Genomic DNA, 23,838 nt, shown 5'->3' with positions numbered 1-23,838 from the left:
ATGAAACTAAGGTTGTGTTTGGGCTTATATTGGTTAGATTGGCAGGCAGCCGTGATATTTCCTTGGGATGTAATAGAGGGCCAGGGGAGGATAGACAGTGAGTCCAATATTGTCTAAGGTAGCAGATGTGATAAAATGGAGGAAAAGTAAGAAAACAATCCTAGTCCTGAGTCCTGGGAGGAGCTGTCTACCCTGATGTCATCTTCTTCTCATCTTGGCTTGGTGGTGCTTGTCTTAGTCAGTCAAAGCTGGATGTCAGCAACAGGGGTCAAAATCCACTCAGGTTGGAGGGACCTTTTTAAAATGAGAGATGTGAATCAGTGAGTCTATGGCTTTTAATTTGGCAGTTCATAGATTAGTCAATAACACCTGATAAGGTCCTTTTATTTGATGCCTTTTCCAATAAAAAAAATCTCTAGGTTGTAGTCCATGATCCTTAAGGTCTTCATCTCCTGGGACCTCACTGTGAAAGGAATCAGATACCAACTTTTCATATCTTTTAAGTAACTCAATAAGACCCTGACAATAATGTAATATATCTCCCTTGGGTAAAGTTGGTTCATACATTCTCTCATCTAATTGCATAGGCCATCCTGCTATTATTTCAAAAGGAGACAGGCGATGTTTACCGAAAGGTGTAGACATAAGATTAAGAAGTACTAGCAGAAGAACTTTTGGCCATGAGAGATTAAATGCTTCTGAAACTTTTGCCAATTGAGTTTTGATAGTGCCATTAGTTATTTCCACCAATCCTGATGACTGGGGATGATAAGCACAGTGAAAGTGCTGCATTATTGACCAAATGTCACAAATAGATTTAATTACTTGTCTGGTAAAATGCGCTCCCCAGTCACTGTTTAACTCAGAAGGAATTCCCCAAACAGCAATTATCCTTTCCAATAACAATTTACCTACTATTACAGCTGTTGGTCTTCTGCAAGGAAAGGCCTCAACCCAATGTGAAAGCATACAAACCATTACCGAAATATATTTGTATCCTTGAGATGGTGACATGTGAACAAAGCCCAATTGCCATACCTCAGAGTCCCTTAGGAAGGGGAAAGTGTCCTTGTGACTCATGAAGTGGTTTCCTGGGATTATATTTAGGATATATAGGACAATGAGCATATGCTTTATGAGCCACTGTGAAAGAAAGTTTCCAAAAATATTGTTTTCCCCATAAAATCATCTTTTCAGGTGTCCAATGAGTCAAAGGACATATATGCTGAAATAATGGCAGTTGTGATCCCACAGGCACTATAGGCTTTTTGTCAGGTCCAAACCACATTTGTGTGATGGGGTCAAAATCTCGACCCCGCCCCCGTTTTTTTTGCTGAGGAAGATTCACACTGAGCTAACATTTGTTGCCAATCTTCCTCTTTTTGCTTGAGGAAGATTCACCCTCAGCTAACATCTGTGCCAGTCTTCCTCTATTTTGTATGTGGGTCGCTGCCACAGCATGGCCACTGATGAGCGGTGTAGGTCTACACCCAGGAACTGAACCTGGGCCACCGAAGCAGAGCGTGCTGAACTTAACCACAACACCATGGGGCTGGTCCCTCAAAACTCCTCCTTTTTGTTGCCAGATTTGCTTCTCTTCTTCAGCGGTGATTTCTTGAGCATGTAGAAGAAAATCTTTTATTGGGTTAGCAGGGTTAACTGACAGCAGTGGGCATTCTCAGGGCTGGACAGGATGAGAATTTAAAGCTGCCTGTTTGGCAGTAACATCAGCAAGTCAATTTCCTTTAGCTTCCACAGTGTCAGTTTTGTAATCCCCTGGTATCTTAGTAATTGCTAATTGTTTTGGTAGTTATATGGCATTCAACAACTCGGCAACCTGTTTTTCATTTTTTATAGGTTGCTCTGAAGATGTTAAGAACTCTCACCATTTCCATAGCATTCCAAAGTCATGTGCCACTCCAAAGGCATAATGATTGTCAGTATAAATATCTGCTATCTGGTCTGTATCTAGTTGACAAGCTCAAGTTAAAGCATTAATTCAGCTTGTGCTGATTTTATCTCTGGTATAGAAAAGCTTTCAATTATGTCCACTGTGGATGTTACTGCATATCCAGCTCAGTAATGTCCCTGCTCATCTTTTAAATAGGGCCCATATGTAAACCAAATTAGATTATCACTATCAATAGGAGTCTCTTGCAAGTCATTCCTAGGAACAAGATAATTTTTTAATAAAATGCAGTGGTGGTCATTTTCCTCTTGTGGTACTAGAAGCAAGCGTGCAGGATTAAGATTATTACATCAGTATAGGTAATACTAGGTGCAGAAAGCAACAGTACTTCATAAGAGGCTAATCAGCTTACAGAGTAGTGCTGAGTGTGGTGGGAATTTAGAAGGGATTCAACTGCATGTGGGACATAAATGGTTAAAGGAGACCTCATTATCATTTCTTCAGTAGGCTTACATAAGAGAGCCATTGTTGTAATAGCCCTCATGCAAGGTGGAAGTCATTTTGCTACCCAGTCTAATTGTTGACTGCTGACTATAATATCCTCTAGGTTGATGTTTTTGAATTAATGTTGAATTTGAATTAATGATGTTTTTGAATTAATATACCTAAAGCATTTTATGTTCATGCACAAAGAGGATAAATGGCAAGTTGTAGTTAGGGTGACCTAAAGCCAGTGCCTGAGCCAAGATGGACTTTATTACATAAAGGTATTTATTGCTTTCTCTCCTTCTAGGATCCATTCAATCAGATCAGGCTGGTCAAACTTAAATAATGAACATGAAGGTTGAACGACGAGTGAAAAGTTAGGCACCCAATTCCTGCAGTATCCGGTCAGTCCTAGATATCCCCTCAATTGCTTTTTTGTTTTGGGGAAAGAAAAAGCCAAAATTCTTTTAATTCTTTCAGAATCAATCAATAGTGCATCCTTAGATATTAGGTGCCCCAAATATTTTACAATAGGTTAACAAAATTGGAGTTTATCTTTGGACACCTTACGTTCTTTAGCTGCTAGGTGTTGTAGAAGGTAGATTGGTGTCCTTTTGGGAGTCTAATTTAGTTTGGAACACAAAAGAAAGTCATGTACATATTGAGTTAAGGTAGAGCCATTAGGAAAATCTACATTAGCTAAATCAGCCTTGAGTATTTGAGACAAGTAAGTAGGGCTTTCAGGATAGCCCTGTGGCATAACCGTCAAGGTTTATACTGGTAATCTTCCCGCATAAAGATATTGATTGTCTTTTTCTACTGGGACACTAAGGAAGGTGCTGCATAAATCAATTGCTGAAATTCAGCAGCTGTCAGCTGGAATGGCTGAGAGCAAAGTGTGTGGATTTGGGACCACAGGATGTCGAGGAATCACAATATTGTTTATAGCTCTCGGATCTTGAACTAATCTCCAGCCTTTCCCATTTGGCTTTCTTACTGGTAAAATAGGTGTATTACAAGGACTAGTACAAGGAATTATCAATTCTTTCTCAAGCGATCCCTGAACAATAGGTCTTATTCCTTTTAATGGGCCTCTGGTTTATGTGGGTATTGTCAAATATTAGGTAGAGGCTTAGAGTTGTCAACAGTCACCTTAACAGGAGTGGCTGATTTAATTTTTCCAATATCTGAAGACGAAGATGACCATAATTCTTTAGGCACTTGCAATAACAGGTCATTGATTTTCATTTGGTCTATCTGAGCTACTGATTTCATAACCATCAATTTTTCAGTAACTAAATTTTGGTCAGCATTCACATTTTCTAAATCTAGAATCATTTCACCCTTTAGTGAAAAGGCGATATGAACATTATATGCTTCTAAAAGGTCTCATCCTATCAAATGAATTGGAGCACATTTTACCGGGAGAAACACATGTTTCCCTTGATGGTTCCTAACTGAAAGTTTATTGGTTCTGATTTATTTATTTATTTTTGTCATTTTTTCTTTTTTTTTGTTATTGAGGTAACATTGGTTTATAACATTATGTGAATTTCAGGTGTACATCATTATATTTTGATTTCTGTATAGATTATATCATGTTATCCACCCAAAGACTAATTACAATCCATCACCAAACACATGTGCCTAATCATTCCTTTCACTCTCCTCCCTTCCCCCTTCCCCTCTGATAACCACCAATCCAATTTCTGTCTCTATGTGATTGTTTGTTGTTGTTTTTATCTTCTACTTATTAGAGAGATCATACGGTATTTGACTTTCTCCCTCTGACTTATTTTGCTTAGCATAATACTCTTAAGGTCCATGCATGTTGTCACAAATGGTTGGATTTCATCATTTCTTATGGCTGAGTAGTATTCTATCATGTATATATACCACATCTTCTTTATCCATTCATCCCTTGATGGGCACCTGGGTTGCTTCCAATTCTTGGCTATTGTGAATAATGCTGCAGTGAACATAGGGGTGCATGTATCTTTAGGCATTCGTGTTTTCATGTTCTTTGGATAAATACCCAGCAGTGGAATAACTGGATTGTATGGTAGTTCTATGCTTAATTTTTTGAGGAATCTCCATAATGTTTTCCATAGTGGCTGCACCAGTTTGCACTTCCACCAGCAGCGTATGAGAGTTCTCTTCTCTCTACAACCTCTCCAAGACTTGTTTCTTGTCTTGTTAATTTTAGCCATTCTGATGAGAGTGAGGTGATATCTCATTGTAGTTTTGATTTCCATTTCCTTGATAGTTAATTATGTCGAACATCTTTTCATGTGACTGTCGACCATCTGTATATCTTCTTTGGAGAAATGTCTGTTCATATCTTTTGCCAATTATTCAATTGTGTTTTTAGGTTTAGATGTGTGGGTTTTTTTTTTTTTTTACATATTTTGGATATTAACCCCTTATCAGATATACGGTTTGCAAATATCTTCTTTCAATTGTTAGGTTGTCTTTTTGTTTTGTTGATGGTTTCCTTTGATGTGCAGAAGATTTTTAGTTTCATGTAGTCCCATTTATTTATTTTTTCTATTGTTTCCGTTGCCTGGTCAGACATGGTACTTGAAAATATGCTGCTAAAACTGATGTTGAAGAGTGTACTGCTTATGTTTTCTTCTAGAATTTTCATGGTTTCAGGGCTTACATTCAAATCTTTAATCCATTTTGAGTTAATTTTTGTGTATCGTGTAAGATAATGGTATACTTTCATTTTTTTGCATGTAGCTCTCCAGTTTTCCCAACACCACTTATTGAAGAGACTTTCCTTTCTTCATTGTATGTTCTTTGCCCCCTTGTCAAAAATTAGCTGTCTGTAGATGTGTAGGTTTATTTCTGGACTCTTCATTCTGTTCCATTGATCCATGTGTCTGTTTTTGTGCCAGTGCGATACTGTTTTGGTTACTACAGCTTTGTAGTTTATTTTGAAGTCAGGGAGTGTGATACCTCCAGGTTGGTTCTTTTCTCTCAGGATTCCATTGGCTATTCAGGAACTTTTGTTGTTCCATATGAATTTTAGGATTCTTTGTTCTATTTCTGTGAAAAGTATCATTGGAACTTTGATAGGGATTGCATTGAAATCTATAGATTGTTTTAGGAAGTATGGACATTTTAACTGTGTTAATTCTTCCAATCCAAGAGCATGGAATATCTTTCCATTTCGTTGCATCTTCTTCAATTTCTTTCAACAATGTTTTATAGTTTTCAGTGTACAGATCTTTCACCTCTTTGGTTAAGTTTATTCCTAGGTATTTTACTCTTTTTGTTGCAATTGTAAAAGGGATTGTGTTCGTAATTTCTCCTTCTGCTACTTCGTTGTTAGTGTATACAAACATAACTGATTTTTGTATGTTTATTTTGTATCCTGCAACTTTACCATATTCATTTATTATTTCTAAAAGTTTTTTGGCCAATTCTTTAGGGTTTTCTATATATAAAATATGTCATCTGCAAATAGTGACAGTTTCACATCTTCTTTTCCAATTTGGATCCCTTTTATTTCTTTTTCTTGCCTGATTGCTCTGGCTAGGACTTCCAAAACTGTGTTAAATAAGAATGGTGACAGTGGGCATCCTTGTCTGATTCCTGTTCTTAGAGGGATAGCTTTCAGTTTTTCACCATTGAGGATGATATTAGCTGTGAGTTTGTCATATATGGCCTTTATTATGTTGAGGTACTTTCCTTCTATACCCATTTAATTGAGAGTTTTTATCATAAATGGATGCTGTATCTTGTCAAATGCTTTCTCTGCATCTATTGAGATGATCATGTGATTTTTATTCTTCAATTTGTTAATGTGGTGTATCACATTGATTGATTTGTGGATGTTGAACCGTCCCTGCATCCCTGGAATAAATCCCACCTGATCATGGTGTATAATCTTTTCAATGTATTGTTGTACTCGATTTGCTAGTATTTTTTGTGTGTGTGTGAGGAAGATCAGCCCTGAGCTAACATCCATGCCAATCCTCCTCTTTTTGCTGAGAAAGACTGGCCCTGAACTAACATCAGTGCCGATCTTCCTCCATTTTATGTGGATGCTGCCACAGCATGGCCTGACAAGCGGTGTGTCTGTGCGCACCCGGGATCCGAACTCGGGCCCACCAGCAGTGGAGCGTGCGCACTTAACTGCTGCACCACAGGGCCGGACCCCAATTTGCTAGTACTTGTTGAGGATTTTTGCATCTATGTTCATCAATGATATTGGCTGGTAAGTTTCTTTGTTTTGTGTTGTCTTTGTCTGGTTTTGGTATCAGGGTAATAATGGCTTTGTAGAATGAATAGGATTATCTTCACCTCCTCTTTGATTTTTTGGAAGAGTTTGAGAAGGATAAGTATTAAGTCTTCTTTGACTGTTTGGTAGAATTCACCAGGGACGCCGTCTGGTCCTGGACTTTTATTTTTGGGGAGGTTTTTGATTACTGTTTGAATCTTCTTACTGGTGATTGGTCTATTCAAATTCTCTATTTCTTCTTGATTCTGTTTTGGAAGGTTGCATGGTTCTAAGAATTTATCCATTTCTTCTAGATTATCCAATTTGTTGGCATATAGCTTTTTGTAGTATTCCCTTATAATCTTTTGCATTTCTGAGGTAGCCATTGTAATTTCTCCTCTTTCATTTCTGATTTTATTTACTTGAGCCTTCTTTTTTGTCTTGCTGAGTCTAGCTAAATGTTTGTCAATTTTGCTTATCTTTTCCAAGAACAGCTCTTGTTTTTGTTGATATTTTTCTATTGTTTTTTGTATCTATTTCATTTATATCTGCTCTGATTTTTATTATTTCATTCCTTCTGCTGATTTTGGGCTTTGTTTTTTCTTCTTTCTCCAGTTCCTTTAGGTGCGCTGTTAGATTGTTTCTTTGAGATTTTTCTTATTTGTTGAGGTAGCCTGTATTGCTATAAACATCCCTCTTAAAACTGATTTGCTGCATCCCATAAATTCTGGCATGTTGTATTTTCATTTTCGTTTGTCTCCAGGTATTTTTTGATTTCTCCTTTGATTTCTTTGTTCACCCAGTCATTATTCAGTAGCATTTTGTTTAATCTCCACATATTTGTGGCTTTTCTGATTTTCTTTTTTTGTAATTGACTTCTAGTTTCATGCCATTGTGGTCAGAAAAGATGCTTGGTATTATTTGAATCTTTTTAAATTTATTGAGACTTGTTTTGTGGCCTAATATGTGATCTATCCCAGAGAATGTTCCATGTGCATTTGAAAAAAATGTGTATTCTTTGGTTTTTGGATGGAATGTTCTGTATATAGCTACTAAGTCCATCTGTCTAATATGTCATCTAAGGCCAATGTTTCCTTATTGATCTTCTGTTTGGATGATCTATCCATTGGTGTAAGTGGAGTGTTAAAGTTCCCTACTGTTATTGTGTTACTGTCTATTTCACCTTTTATGTCTGTTAATAATTGCTTTATATATTTAGGTGCTCCTATGTTGGGTGCATAGATATTTACAAGTGTTATATCCTATTGTTGGATTGTCCCCTTGATCATTATGTAGTGCCCTTCTTTGTCTCTTGTTACAGTTCTTGTTTTAAAGTCTATTTTGTGTGATATAAGTATTTCTACCCTAGCTTTCTTTTTGAGTGGGGCTGGCCCTAGGGAGGGGAGCGGCCAATTGTTTCAGGGTTTCCTCCTTTCCTTCCTTCCCTCCGTCTGTTCCCCCCTTTCTTTCCTTCTTCCTTTCTTTTCATTTCTTTCTTTCTTTCTCTCTCTTTCAATATATAACATAAAATTTACCGTTTTACCTTTTTAAGTGTACACTTCAGTGGCATTAAGTAAATTCCCATTGTTGTGCAACCATCTCCACTATTCTGTCTAGAACTTTTTCATCATCCCAAACTGAAACTCTGCATCCATTTAACAATAACTCTCCATTCCTCCATTTCCTCCAGTTTGTGGTAACCACTTTTCTACTTTATGTCTCTATGAATTTGACTCTTCTAGTCTCTACCTCATAGAAGTAGAATCATATGTTTGTCCTTTTGTGTCTGGCTTATTTCACTTAGCATAATGTTTTCAAGGTTTATCCATGTTGTAGTGTGTATCAGAATTTTATTATTTTTAGACTGAATAATATTCCATTGTAAGTATACACCACCTTTTGTTTATTCTTTCTTCTATTGATGGACATTTAGATTGTTTTTATTTTTTTGACTATTGTGAATAATGCACTTATGGACATGAGTGTTATATCTGTTTGAGACCCTACTATCAATTCTGTTGGGTATATGCCCAGAAGTAGAATTGCTGGATCATGTGGTAATTCTATGTTTAATTTTTTGAGCTGCTGCCATACTATTTTTTATAGCAGCTGCACCATTTTACATTCCCACCAACAGTGCAAATGGGTTCCAATTTTTCACATCCATGCCAACTTTTGTTATTTACTGCTTCTTTTTTTCATAATGGATGAGAAGTGGTGTCTTACTGTGGTTTCGATTTGCCGTTCTCTAATGATTAGTGATGTTGAGCATATTTTCATGTGCTTATTGACCATTAGCATATCTTCTTTGGAGAAATGTCCATTGAAATCCTTTGCCCATTTTTGAATTGGGTTCTTTGTTTTTTTGTTTTGAGCTGTAGGATTCTTTATGTATTCTGATTATTAATACCTTATCAGACATGTGATCTGGAAGTATTTTCTCCAGTCCTCCAGGTTCACATTTCATTCTCTTGATAGTGTCCTTTGATGCACAAAAGTTTTTAATTTTGATGAAGTCCAATTTGTTTATTTTGTTGTTGGTGTTGCCTGTGGATTGGGTGTCATATCGAAGAAGTCACTGCCAAATCCAATGTCAAGAAACTTTCCCCCTATGTGTTCTTCTATGAATTTTATAATTTGGTTCTTATGTTTAGAGCTCTGATCCATTTTGAGTTAATTTTTGTATATTGTATAAGTGAAGGGTCCAACTTCAATCTTGTCACTCTGAGTATACAGTTTTCATAGCACCATTTGTGGAAAAGATTGTTCTTCCTCATTGAGTGGTCTGGACACCCTGGTCAAAAATCAGTTGGCTATATATGTGACAGTTTATTTCTGGGCTCTCTGTACTATGCCATTGGTCTGTATGTCTCTCTTTATGCCAGTACCACACTGTTTTGATTACTGCAGCTTTGTAGAAAGTTTTTGAATAAGAAGGTGTGAGTCCTCCAACTTATTTCTCCTTTTCCAGCATTGTTTTGGCTATTTGGGTTCCCTTAAGATTCCATGTTAATTTTAAGATGGGTTTCCATTTGTGCAAAAAACATTGTTGGGATTTTGATAGGGAACGCATTGAATCTGTACTTGCTATGTGTACTAGTGTCATTTTAACAACATTAAGTCTTCCAATTCATGAACATGTGATATCTTTCCATTTATTTACGTCTCCTTTAATTTTCTTCAGCAATGTCTTCTGGTTTTCAATGTATAAGTCTTTCTCCCCCTTGGTTTAGTTTATTCCTCTGTCTTTCATTCTTGTTGATGTTATTATAAATGTTATTGTTAATTTCCATGTAAGATTGTTCATTGTCAATGTATAAAAATACAACTGACTTTTGTGTGTTAATATTTATCCTGCAAATTTTCTGAATTCATTTATTAGCTCTAACAATTGTCTGTGTCTGTCTTTGTAAAATTCTTAGGGATTTCTACTTATAAGATTATATTATCTGCAAATAGAGATAATTTTACTTCTTCATTTCCAATTTGTATGCTTTTTGTTTCTTTTTCTTGCTTAATTGCTCTAGCTAGAACTTCTAATACTATGTTGAAAGGAAGTGGCAAAGCAGGCATCCTACTCTTTTTCCTGATCTTAGGGACAAAGCTTTCAGTTTTTCACCATTAAACATGCTATTAGCTGTGGGTTTTTCACACATGGCCTCTAATATGTGAAGGAACTTTTATTCTATTCCTAATTTATTGAATTTCTTTTATCGTCAAGTGTTGTTGAATTTTGTCAAATGCTTTTTCTGCCTCAACTGAAATGCTCACGTGTTTTCTTTCCCCTTCATTCTGTCAATGTGGCATATTTCATTGACTGATTTTCATATGTTGAAACTTGCTTTCCATTCTTGTTTTCCAGGAATAAATCCCAATTGGCCATGGTGTATAATCCTTTTATTATGCTGCTGAATTTTGTTTGCTAGTATTTTGTTGAGATTTTTGCATCAATATTCATCAGGGATATTGGTCTGTAGTTTTCCTCTCTTGTAGTGTCTTTGTCTGTGTTTGGTATTAGGGCCACACTGACCTCATAGAATGGAGTTAGGAAGTGTTTCCTACTCTTCAATTTTTTGAAAAGTTAAAGAAAGATTGGTGTTAGTTGTTCTTTAAATGTTTGGTAGAATTCACCAATGGAGCCATCTCCAGGGCCCCATATGTCTTGGGCCCTGGAGGCGACTCTGGCTATCTTGCAGGCCATGTGGCTCAGCTGCAGGGTTCGAGGCCCTGGGGAGCCCTCCTCTGGCTGGGCACCCTCATCCCCCTGGGTCAGCCGTCAGGGTAGAAATGAGATTTGGGGCTGGGGTGCAAAGCTCATATATTCAAGTGTTAGGGGTAGCAGACAGTGGGGCCTGAGGTGGTCAAGACTGAAGATTCTGGCACTTAGGTCACCTAAGGGAAAGAGGCAGGATCCCTGGGTCCCCAGGCAGAGAGCTGCAGACAGGCAGGGCCACCTCCAGATCCTGGGAAATAGGAAGTCAGTTGCCAGCGTCATCGTCTCCTGCCAAGATCCTTGGAGCCATGATGGTGTGTAACTCACAGTCCTCTGGGGCTCCTTGGCCCCTCAGGTTGTTGAGGAAGGTAGATGAAGAATGGACACTGAAGGCCTGAGCTGTTCTGGCCTGGTGTCAGATCACCCATGAGGTCGCAGGGAGTGGGACCTTGGAAATCCTGGAAATACGGGACCAGGGCTGGTCCCTACAGGGGTGGAACAGGCCCTTCACTCTCTGTGGCCCAGTACCCAGAAAACCCTCTCTAAACACAACCCCACAGGTGTCTTCTAGGCCACCTCTTCCCATACCCCTCCCTTCCGTGGCTCCTGCCTTTCCTCTCTTCTTGGGCTAGACCCACTGATGTCCTTATTTTCTCTTTCTCTTCATTTCCCCATGAGCATCCCCTCCTTTCTGGACCTAATGTCCCAGGGGCTCTTTCCCCAAGGTCCCAGCTTCAGAGATGTCCAGGACTGATTCCCAGGTGGAGGGACCTCCAGCCTCAGAGGCAGAATCAGGAACAAGTGACAAGGACTTGGGGGTCCAAGGTCCCATCCAGAGAAAGTGACAGACCGTGTATTGAAGCATCCAGCATGTTATGGTGGCTCACTGAGGACTTGGGAAATAGCTGTTATGGCCTGGAGATCTCATTCTTCCCTGAGGCCCGAGTCCCTGGTTACTCAGTGGGGAGCACTCATCTATGTCAGTGTAGATTTTGGAGAACACTTCAGAAGCTGAACCTGACCCCGAGAAGGGCACCCCCTGTGTGTAGGTCCCTGTCCTGGTGCAGAGAGCCTAGGGAGATCCTGGGGAAGTCCTGGCTAAGCAAGCAAGAGGGAAGCCTGGGTCTTCTGGCCCAGTCCTGTGGCCACACAGGGGCACCACTGCTCTGCTCTGAGAGTCTCAGTGAGCAGTGTGGGGGGAGGATGAAGTTGTGTGTGTGTGTGTGTATGTGTGTGTGTGTGTGTGTGTGGTCTGGGTAGTGTTCTGAGTCCTGCAGATGGCTGACCCCAATTCTGGATTATCCAGGAGGGATGAAGAAGCTTTTGAGCAGCCCAGGACTCCAAAAGGATCAGGCTCAGGGTGTGGCAGGGATTGGAGGAGGGGAGCACTTAGGAGTTCTTGCACCTTCTCTGAGGTTTCCTTCTCGTCTTCTCCTTGTCTCCCCCAGTCCACTGATGGCAACACCAGGATAACAGAAAAGTAGAAGTTCTTCCACGCTCCCTATTTCTTTTCAATTCTCTCTCTTGACATGACCACAATAACAGCATTTGTGTAACTTTTTTTCAGGAAGGAAACATGACAAGTTGGTAACATGCTCATCTCTGGCAGGCACCTGGGTGCCTGGGGCCTGTGGAGAGGCGACTTTCTACTGTAAATACTTTGAAATGTTTGAATTTGCTTCTGTGTGCCTGAGTGACATTTTCAAAGTATAATTTACACTAAGAATCCCTTTCATTTGCAGGACACTTTCCACTTAATGTCCAGTTTACTCAGATGTGGCCATGTGATGGGCCCAGACGCAGGCCCTCCACTGTGTGGCTCCTCCGGCACGCCCAGGGTGTCCACACCTCAGAGCCTTCACTGCTGTTCCCTGGCCTGGAAATGTGTCTCCCAGGCAGCACTTCCCTCCCTGACATTCTCTTCAAATGTCCTCACTGAGAGGCTCTCCCTGCACCACCCCTGCACGTGGCACCCTCAGTCTCCCTCCACCCCTGCCCTGCTTTGCCTTTGTTCACACCTTGTTCACCAACATACATTTTTACATGTATTTATTTACTTGTTTATTGTCTGTCCCTCCTCTAGGATATGAGCTTCATGAGGACAAGGATAGGGATTCTGATTGTTCACAGCTGTATTTCCATTGCACTGAAAGTGCCTGGTTGTTGGTTTTAAAACATTTGTTGAGTGACTGACTGACTGAATATTGCACACCCAGAGTGACTCACTCACACACAGACTCACACACAGACACATGCTCACACAGACACTATTGAACCTGCTTTATTTCAACATTATGTTGTGAACATTTCCTGTGTCATTATGTATTCTATTTTTAAATGTTTTCATATTATTGGGAAATTTTTCAAATATATAGGAAGTTTGAAAGAATAGTGCAATGATTACTTTAAATTCAAAAATTTTAACATTTTGCCATATTTGCTTCATGTGTATGGTAAATTATGTTTGTATAATTTTTGCCAAATCACTTGAAAGTCACTTGCAAAAAAAACCCTCATCTCTAAATACTTCAGCATTCACCTCTTAAAAATAAGAACATTTTCCTCCAAACCATAATATTACTATCACATTGAGGAAAATAACTATAATTCTCAAATAATGTCAAATTTCAGGTCATATAAAATTATCTTAATGATCCTCCTATGAGGATGAAATTTTATATCAATTTTTTTTGAAAAAATCATCTCTTATTTGCAAACGATTTTTTATTGTCTACATAATATTCCATAGTGTAGATGTGCATCTTGGTACAATGTGGACAAGAAGTACAGCCCCCCAGGCCTCTGCCTCTCTATCAGGCATAAGATGGGTCCCTGTTCCAGGGGAAGCACCTGGTACTCCAGAAATTTCTCTCTTGAAGCAGATGTCAGGCAGACCTGAGACCTGGCGTGAGTGCCCTCCTGCCCCACAAGGGTCAAGAGTGAATGCATGGACTTTGTTTAACACTCCTCCTCCCCCAGGGATTCCACCCATAATCAAGGGGTCGAGAAAGGGTCCACGGACTGGCACAAAGACCCAACTGTGCTAAACCTCCTCATCTCCATCGACAGAGCCCAAGTGAGAGCCCCAAAACCCTGCTCCTCCCCACCTTCACCTCTCACAGACTCACCACCATTATCTGCCTTGAATCCATCAGGGCTAATCTCTTTATGTCCTTTTCCCTGTTTGTGTCAGTCACACTAGGTCCCCAAATATCCTGTACCCTCATCTCCACAAGGCTCTGCACATCCCTATTCTGTCTCCTCTCGCATCACCTCCCCAACTCCTGAAACCTTTCCACTGCACCCTCTGCAGTTCTCAGCCCATGATCAGCAAAATCTCCAAAGTGCTCTCTCAGAATCTTCCCTTCACCTTGCAGCTCTGACAGAAACCTGGGTCTCCTTGAGGACACAGCTCCCTCTGAAGTTCTCTCTTGGGGTGTTTCCTCTGCCATGGACCTTGTACTCCTGGGCCTGGAGGTGGGTGGTGTCCTTACTCCTCATTGCTGCTCTCAGATCTTTGTTCCTCCCTCTTTCCCAAACATCTTCAGGGGTGAATCTTCTGTCATCAGATTAGAGCCCCTACTCCCCTCACTGTACGTATTCCCTATGGACCCCCAGACCATTCCCCTCATTCCTCGACTCTTTTAGTTCCTGGCTAAAGAGTCTCTAGCAGTGCTATCTCCTTGATCCTTGGTGATTTCAACATAAGATGTGTAGGATGGATAATGGTCCCCAAAGTTTTTCATGTTCTAATCCTTGGAACCTGTGAGTTAGATGCCTTACATGGTAAAAGGTGCTTTCCTGATGTAATTAAGGTTAAAGACCTTAAAATTTGGAGACTATCCTGGATTATCTGGGTTGGCCCAATAAAATCACATAAGTCCTTAAAAGCAGAGAATTTTCTCTGGATGGAGTCATAGAGATGCAGCAGAAGAGAAATCAGAGAAATTCCAATGTGGGAAGGATTGCTGCTGCTGGTTATGAGATGTAGAGGGCCACATGTGAGACCTGAGAGAGGCCTATAGTTGCTGAAGGTGGTTCCAGCTGAGAGATGGCAAGGAAATAGGAACCTCAGTCCTATATCTGCAAGGATCTGAATTCAGACAACAACCTGAATGAGCTTGGAAGTAGATTCTTCCAGAGTTCCCATTAAGGAACACAGACTTGCCGACACCTTGATCTTAGCCCAGTGAGAACATGTCTGACTTGTAACCTACATAACCATTTTTATGGCAGCTATAGAAACCCATACAGCAGAGAGGATGGTCTCACTCCCTGGCCTCTCAGTTCCCTGAACTCCTCTCCTCCATAACCTTCTACTCTGCTCTCCCTGGGCCCCCACTCCCTTGCATCCCCTATGTCTTGTCATTGCCAATAACCCAGCCCTTCCATAGTCTCCATTTCATGCTTTTCACTCTCTGACGTCCATCTCTCCTACTCATTTCCTTGCAGGGTGGGCTAAGCTCCGGAAACATTGATACCATTATTTTTTCACATATTTAGCAGACATTGTCCCAGAAATCACATTGACACCCACAGCATCAATCATGTCCCCTATATAGTGGGAGTCTATAGAGGCCAGGTAATAAATAGAGTCTGGACAAGTCTGGCTCGCAATATGATCAGTGGGTGCATAGACCCACCCTGTAGTTATTGCCCCATTTCCCAAGTACAGAATTGGCATCAATACATTTGATAGTTGGAGTAAACTCCACACTGGGTTCCTGGTCTGTGGAGTAAGGGTTCTCTTTGTGCTGAAGGCCAAAGGAAACCTCTGAAACTGGCCCCATCCTGGCCAAATCAAAAATGATACTGTGTCCCAGGGGCAGGTATTGTGGAGGTTTTGCAGGTATTGTAGGGCTTAGCACCACCATTAGAGACCTGATGGATCCAGGGGTCTTGGTGGTATTACCTCTTATCTCCTTTTAATTCAGCAATCTGTCCCTGCAGAAACCTAAAGAATGTATGAGCTACTGTGGTCCTGATGCAGCTGCTGTGCTGGATGTGACATCACTGCTAGAGCAGGTGAGTAAGGCCTCAGGCACATGGCATGTGGCTGTAGATTTGGTGAGTGCATTCTGCTTTATTCCAGTTAGAAAAGTGGAGGTGGAAAGATTAGCATGCACGTGGAAGGGACAACAACATTTATTTCTAGTTTGCCTCAGGGCTCTTTTAACTCTCCTGCCGTCTGTAATATAGTCTTAAGAGGTCTGGAACTCCTGGACATCCTATAGAATATCACATTAGTTCATTTCATTGACAACATCATGTTGATTGGGATGGATGAGCAAGGGGTGGAAAGTAGGCTGGAGGCCTTGGTCAAACACATGCACTCCAGAGGGTGGAAGATAAACATGACAAAGACTTAGGGAGTGACCACCTCAGTTCAGTCGCAGAGGTCCAGTGGTTAGGGACATAGAGGAAACACCCATGGAGGGATGTTCTCTCCAACATAAAAGACAAACTGTTGATCTTGCATCCCTCACTGCAAAGAAGGAAGCACACTGCCTGGTAGGCCTTTTTGGGTTCCGACAACACATTCCAAACCTAGGTGCACTGTTTGGCTCATATTCTGGGTGACACAGAAGGATTCCAGCTTTGGGTGGGGTTTGGACATGAAGGGACACTGCAGCAGATCCAGGCCATGGTGCAATCAGACCTCATGGTGTTGGAGGTGTCAGTGGTGGGAAAAGATGCCACATGGAGCTAACGGCAAATACCAGCAGGAGAGGCTTGTGTTGGCCCTTGGAATCCTGAAGGAAGGCCATGCCATCCATAGCGGAGAAATATCCCCTCTTTTGGAAGCAACTATAGGTGTGTTACTAGGCCCTGATAAGACAGAATGCTTGACCATGGGACACCAAGCTGCCATGTGATTAAATATGACCATGTGTGCTGGGTTCTATATAACCCATTAAGTCATAAATTGAGAAGGTCCACAGAAGTCCTGCATAAGATGGAAATGGTACATATGTGGTTAAGCCTGAATAACATGTTCACACCCACTAGAAAACATCCACCCCTAAAGAGGCACTGAACAACCAAGAAGATAAACTGACCTTAGCAAACCTCCATCGCTGGTCAACCCAGGACTGGCAGGATGGGCACGTGAATGGAGTGACCACAGTGGCAGAGATGAGGCTACATATGGGTCCAGCAGGAGTGACTCCCACTTACCAAGGCTGTCCCAGCTACTGCCACCTCTGAATGTCCATTTTGTTAGCATTAGACCAGTATGGGCCCTGATATAGTACTATATGTTTAGGTGACCAACTAGCCACCAAGTGACAAGTTGACTAGAGTGAGCCCCCTCCATCCTGGGAGGGCCAGAGGTTCACCCTCACAGGGATAGACACCTATTCCATGTATGAATTTTCCTTTCCTGTCCTCAGGACTTCAGCCAGCACCACTATCTGGGAGGCTATTGAAATGCTTGATCCACAGGCTTGGAATTGTGCTGGGGGACCCACTTCACAGAGAGGAGGTGCTGAATGGGCCATGACCATGGAACCCATTGGTTATATCACAATCTGCACCATCCAGGGGTTGTCAGCCACACAGAACTCTGCACAGGCCTTCCGAGGGCACATCTGATGCACCAACTTTGGGGAACCCCCTTAAGGGATGGGGTTACATCTTTCATGACACAGTGTATTTATTGAATCAGAAACCTCTATATGATACTGTGTTCTCAGTAGGAAGAGTAAGTGGGTCTAGGACCAAGGGGTGGAAGCAGGTGGGGCTGGACTTACCATCCAGTGGGGGAATTTGTACTTCCTGTCTCCATAGCTCTGGGTTCTGCAGGGTAGGAAGTCCTGGTTCCCAAAAGCGGGAAACTCTTTCAAGGGGACATGACAAGTTCCTATTGAACTTTACCTTAGGGTAGTTATCAGGGAAGTTTGGACTCCATTTTCCCTGACCGACAGGTGAGGAAAGGAGTTCCCTCTTCTCCAGGCAGGAGTAATCGACCCTGATCCCCAGCAGAGGGTGGGGCTGCTGTCATTCATGGGGGCAGGAGGAATATGAGTGGAACCTGGGTGACAGACTTGGGCATCTCCATGTTCCCCCTTGCTCCACTATAACTGTGACTGGGCACGTGCAGCAACCCAGCCTGAAAAGGGTTTGAGTTCCAAGGGTCCAGACCTCTTAGGTATGAAGGTTTAGGTCCCATCCCCCAGGTAAGCCACCACGACCCCCACTCCTGTGCTCTGAAATCCACGGCAGCATTTGTGCAGAGGGCCTGCTTCCCATGGGCTGTTCCCAGACAATGATTAGTCACAGCAGGGACACTAAGGCAGGCCATTCATGGGACACGTGGGGCTCCTCTGATGGCCAACTGTGTCTCCAGGTCTCCCGTACAACCTTCCTCAATTCACTTTAGATTGCCTGGTGGTCTAGGATAGTCCAACAAAACTTCTCTCCTTCTGTCCATCACTTGGGGTCAGACTTGCGTCTCAGTCTGCTGCCTCTCTCAGCATTTTCTGATTCCCTCTCCATATTCTCTGACAGGTGTTTCCCTTAATAAGATACTGCTGACTTTAATCCCATCTTGGCATCTGCTTCTTGGAGGACTCGGACTAAAAAAAATCATTTTCTTCTGTATGTCAATGACCTATTACTTATTCCATCTTGTAAAATCCTCTCTTTATCCAATTTCTCCCACCTGCATCTGGTCTATTTTGCTTGTCTTTGTATTATCTCTGAATTAATAGATATTTGTTGTTTAAAGCCACTAAGTTTCAGGGTAATTTGTTACACCGCAATAGATGGCTAATAAGGCTCTCAAGTTTCTATTATTCTATAGGTATTGTCTGCATCTCTTTTATTTCCTTGAATGTTGAAAATGTTATCTATGCTCAATTCCAATTCCTTTCCTTCTCTTCTTTCTTATTTTTTAATTTTCTTTTGTCTTTTCTCTTCCCTTCCCTCCTTCCTTTATTCTTATTATTGGATATTCAAACATATAAAATAATACTTTGTGGTTATGCTAAAAGGAAGTATTATCTGGGTGTATATGCTAAAAGTGTAATGCCAACATATATGAAACAAAAGAAAAATAAAGGAAGTAACTGAGAGTCTGAAAACAAAATGCCTGGGTGCTTTTGCAACTAAGGAAGTGACTTTCAGCTCTTATTTCTTCCCCTTTAGCTGAGTTTGTTTTATTTTGAGAACAAACACATGAGCAATATCAACACTTACACATTCCTGGTAAAAGTTTAAATTGGTACAAGCATTTTGGAAATCACCTTAGTATTATGTGGTATGGTTAAAGTACACACCCCAGATAATCCAACAATCCTACTCCTGATCATACACTGCGGGAATTTCTTGCCTGTGTGCCCCAGGAGACGTGTACGCTAATGTTTACGGCAAAATCTGGAATCAACCACAAATGCATCAATAGGAAAATAGAAAAATTATGTATATTCACAAATTATAAAACTTTAGCAGTAAAAATAAACAAACAGCCTCACATGTGCGGGATAATTCTCCTACAGGGAATGTTAATTCACGAAAGAATACATGCAGTATTTCACTGTGCACAAAATTTAAAAACAGGCAAAACTAAATAATATTTGGTTTGGGGATATATATACTTATTGCAAAATTTTAGAGAAACTCAAAGGAATAGTAAACACAAGATCAGGACAGAGGTTATATCTGGAGGATGGGGTTGGCGAGGCACCCATGGTGGCTTCATAGGCTCTGTTTCTTACACCAGTGGAGGGTGCCCAGGTATTCACTTGGTCATAACCTCTTAAACTGACATTTTTCAAACTGCAGCTATTTCTTTAAAAATGAAAGAAAAGAAATTACCAAAGTTCGTTGCAAGGATCCTTATCAAGAACTACCCACATTGGAGCAAAGCCACAGCCAATGTTATGAGCCACGTAAAAGAAAGGGCCAGGATACCATAAAAAGTTAGTATCGGCTAGAAATAGGCCATTTGATCTTTTGCTCACTGGCATCTCTTTAGATTTTCTGGTGTACAGTGTTCAATCTGATGTGCAAGGCAATTCTATCTTGTGAAGGATTTGTGCTGCTTACCTTTAACCTCACTGGACTAAATACATTTACAGAATTGGAAAAGCACATTGTTGACCAATATAAGTTAAACTGGAAAATTTTTAAAGAAATAACTAGTGATAGAACAGAAAATATGAATGGAAAACACAATAGAGAGGCTTTAAGAAAATTTAGAGGCACATAATAACAATACATTTTAGAGTCACACTGGGTTCCAAATCATATTTACCAAATCTCTTCAAAAAACACAGTGAAAGATGTTAAATTTATTGTAAGATGTCAACTGAATAGTCAGTGTTTGAAAAACTTTGTTCCTAGATTGAAATGACTATTTCTGCCTATTGCATCACACCAAAATTCTTGTCATGATGCTAAGCTTGGTGTAGAATGAGGTATGAGAATCACATTTTTATAACTGAAAAGCAATCTGATTAGGTAAATATCTTGAAAGATGATGTTTGAGTGAGAAATTGGCATTTTAGTTAATATTTTTGGCATTCTAACAAAGGAAATTTAAAACTTCAAAGGAAGAACAAAAATTAATTTATAGGCATTATTGTTATGGCACGGAAGTCTTGGGACCATTTGATCTAGCTACTAAGTATATGTTCTCAACTTCGTTGCAACTTATTGAAGAAATATTGTTCCTGCTTTGGCAGCACATACACTAAAATTGGAACATACAAGAAGATTAGCATGGCCCCTGTGCAAGGATGACAGGCAAATTCATGAAGCATTCCTTATTTTTCAAACAAAACAAAACATTGTTATTAAAGGCATTTGCAAGAAAAACTTAGAAATATTGTTGTATCTCCTTTCTCTGGTCTCAAACTTATTACTAATCATTACTTTCCAAAAGATAAATTTGAAGCATTAAAAAAGAATCAGATAAAAGAAGGATTTGACTTACAAAATCTTGAAACAATATTTAATTTTAATTTTAATCTGTACATATATTCTTAGATACTCCTCCCTTCCAGAGGTGGAGCTTAATTCCCTCGTCTTGAGTGTGGGCTGCACTTAATGACTCACTGCTAACTGATAGAGTAAGGCTGATGGAATGGCGTGTGACTCTGGGTCTAGGACATAAAACACATTGCAGCTTCCATCTTGGTTGCTCTCTCTCTCAGATTGCTTGCTCTGGGGTAAGCCAGCTGCTATGCCATAAGCAGCCCTATGGAAAGGTCCATGTGGCTAGAAACTGAGGCCTCTTCCAACAGCCATATGAGTGAGCCATATTTCATGGGAATCCCCCACCCCTGGTTGAGCCATCAGATGATGCAGCCCTGGCTGACAACTTGACTGCAATCTTGAGAGAGGCCCTGAGCCAGAAAAACTCAGGTAAACCTCTCCTGGATTCTTGATCATCAGAAACCACGAGATAATAAATGTTTGTTGCTTTGAGCAGCTAAGTTTTGAGTAACTTGTTATGCAGCAGTAGATAACTAATATAGTGTCTAAGGAGGAAAATGAATTATTGCACTTTAATTTTCATTTGCTCTAAATTAACTATAAGATATTAAACGTGTCATTTGGTTTTAAGATTTAAGGAGAATTTTCATGGCTAATAGGATGCATTTTATAACCATTCACAATGATTTATTTACTTAAACTTCAATTTCCAACTGTGACCTAATTAAACAGAAAAGGAAGAACCAGGCCAAGCTAGCTTGATTCTGTGAAGAACCCTAATAACCATCCCCTGGTTATTCACCTTCCCCCTGGTTAGTCAGACATTAACGTAGGTGCTGTTGTGAAGGGATTTTGTAGATGTCATGAAGGTCTCAAATCAGTTGACATTAAGACATGGGGATTTCCCTGGGTTGGACTGTTCTAATCAGGTGAGTCCTTAGAAGGAGTGGGTTCTTCCTGAGCAGAGACACAAAGTGTGAGCAGGATTCAATGCGAAGATGGTTCTCCATTGTTGGCTTTGCAAATGGAGGGCCACGTGACAAAGAATGCTGGTGGCCACTAGGAGGTGGGACCAGCACCCACTGCCCCTCTGCCAGGCAGCAAGGAAACAGGGACCTCAGTCCTATAACTGTAAGAAACAGAATTCTGCAACAGCTCTGTATGAGCTTGAAGGGGGATCCCACCTCAAGATGGGAACCCAGCTGTGTGAGGCCCTGAACAGAGAACCCACGCATATCATGCCTGGATTTCTGACTAAGGAACAGTAAGCAAATAAATGGGTGTTGTTTTGAGCCACTACGTCATGGTAATTTGTTATGCAGTAATAGAAACTAATGCACAGGTTCACTGTGCAGTACATAAGCACACAGCACTTTTTCCAGTGGAGTGAATTTGTGAACCGATATGCACACTAGTTACATGGAATAAAATCTTTCCTACATCTTTTTGTATTTTTAATTTTATGATTTGTACATAATGCGATTAAATTTTAAAAAATCATATTTTTGGGTCGGCCCAGTGGCATAGTGGTTAAGTTTGCATGCTCCGCTTCAGCGGCCCAGGGTTTGCAGTTTCAGATCATGGGTGCAGACCTGTGCACCGCTCATCAAGCCATGCTGTGGCAGGTGTCCCACATGAAACAGAGGAAGATGGGCACAGATGTTAGCTCAGGGCCAATCTTCCTTACCAAAAAAAAAAAAAAACCCCAAAAAACATATTTCATTCAATCATTCAAAAACAACTAATTTAACGTCTACTATGTACCAGGAACAGCATTATATGCTGGGGATACAACTTTGACCCAAACAGCCCAAATCCCCAGTGCTCATGTACCTTACATTCCAGAGGCTTCCCAAGAGTGAGATGGAGTTGTTGGAGTGTTTTAGTGAAGAAATGACACATCCTGACTCACATTAGCAGGATCGCTGACCCCTGTGGGGAGAAAAGTCCATGTGGCCCTGGTGCCACAATTCAGTAGTGAGAGGGTATGGAGACTAGGGGAAAAGAGGGGCTGAGGGTGACAGGGACAGAGAGAAGGGCTGGAGAAGCAGGAGTGAGGAAAAGAAGCAGAGGTAAAGAATTCTAAAGCAGTGGAATCCTCAGATTTAAACATATGTATTGTTTTATAAATCTTTAATAAATATATTACAGACCTAGTAGAGTATTCTTGGTATTTAATGCATTCTGCAGAGCTGCCCCAAAACCAATTGCCTCCTTATGTTAATCTGTTTAAAAAATAACACAGTGTCTTGACAAAATATGCACACTGCTTAAATGTGAATAACTCATAAAAATAGGTAATGCATGAGCACTGGTGAAGTGCATTTTGACTGCATTGAATACCTTCAACTTTGAGGTGATTAAAGTTTATACCTGCTCCTAGTTGAAATACATAGTAACAAACTCTGCCTCCATTTGCTTCTTTGTACTGAGGATACCTCTGGACTCACACAAACACACTCAGGGCTACGGAAGGAAGATTGTTTTAAACACAACAACCTGGAGTCACAGATATACTGTCTGGGAAAGTAAATCTTAGGAGCTTTGCGAGTCTGATTGCAGTGCTGTGTAGACACATTTCTGTATGAAAGGGCCGAAATCACTTCTTTTCCAGGTTAGATTCCTGATGTTCAGGGTTTTCAAGATTGTTACCCACTGTAGTTAATGAACAAAAAGGAACCTCTCGATGAAAACCTTCTCTACCTGGTGTTTTCCCCTGTCCCTCCACCTCATCAAGTGAGTTTTCTTCTGGAAGAGTGGGAAAAGGGGTTTAGCCCAGCCTGGGGGGGGGGTCTCCCCCTGGTTTCCTCAGACAGCCCCTGGTCCAGGACTCAGGAGACAGCGTGACAAAGAGCTCTCGGGGCAGGAGGAGAGGGGTCAGGGCAAAGTCCCAGGTCCCCAGACGTGGCTCTCAGGGTCTCAGCCCGAGGGCGGTGTCTGGGGCGGGGAAGCTCAGTGTTGGGGAGTCCCCATCTCCCTGAGTTTCACTTCTCCCTCTCACAAACTGTGTCAGGTCCTCCCGCCTGGAGACTCATGACACAGCCCGGGTTCTCACTCCCATTG

General features: G+C 41.0%; 1 protein-coding gene, 1 long non-coding RNA gene and 1 pseudogene across 4 annotated transcripts in view; 2 read left to right on the top strand and 1 right to left on the bottom strand.

Annotated features, from left to right (window-relative positions):
- The window catches only part of LOC131413868 (HLA class I histocompatibility antigen, alpha chain G-like), a 105,671-nt gene that overhangs the window by 35,587 nt on the left and 46,246 nt on the right, over positions 1–23,838 (bottom strand). The window lies entirely within an intron of this gene.
- On the top strand, positions 13,478–23,479 carry LOC131413879 (uncharacterized). The gene is made up of 3 exons (XR_009222052.1): positions 13,478–13,743; positions 14,214–15,861; positions 23,390–23,479. It is a non-coding gene; the product is annotated as an uncharacterized LOC131413879 (long non-coding RNA).
- On the top strand, positions 20,511–20,611 carry LOC131414274 (U6 spliceosomal RNA; annotated as a pseudogene).

The sequence above is a fragment of the Diceros bicornis genome, chromosome 14 (assembly GCF_020826845.1).
Source record: "Diceros bicornis minor isolate mBicDic1 chromosome 14, mDicBic1.mat.cur, whole genome shotgun sequence".
Lineage (NCBI taxonomy): Eukaryota > Metazoa > Chordata > Mammalia > Perissodactyla > Rhinocerotidae > Diceros > Diceros bicornis.
Note: the sequence above shows the minus strand (reverse complement) of the source record. Positions and strands in the feature narration are given on the sequence as shown.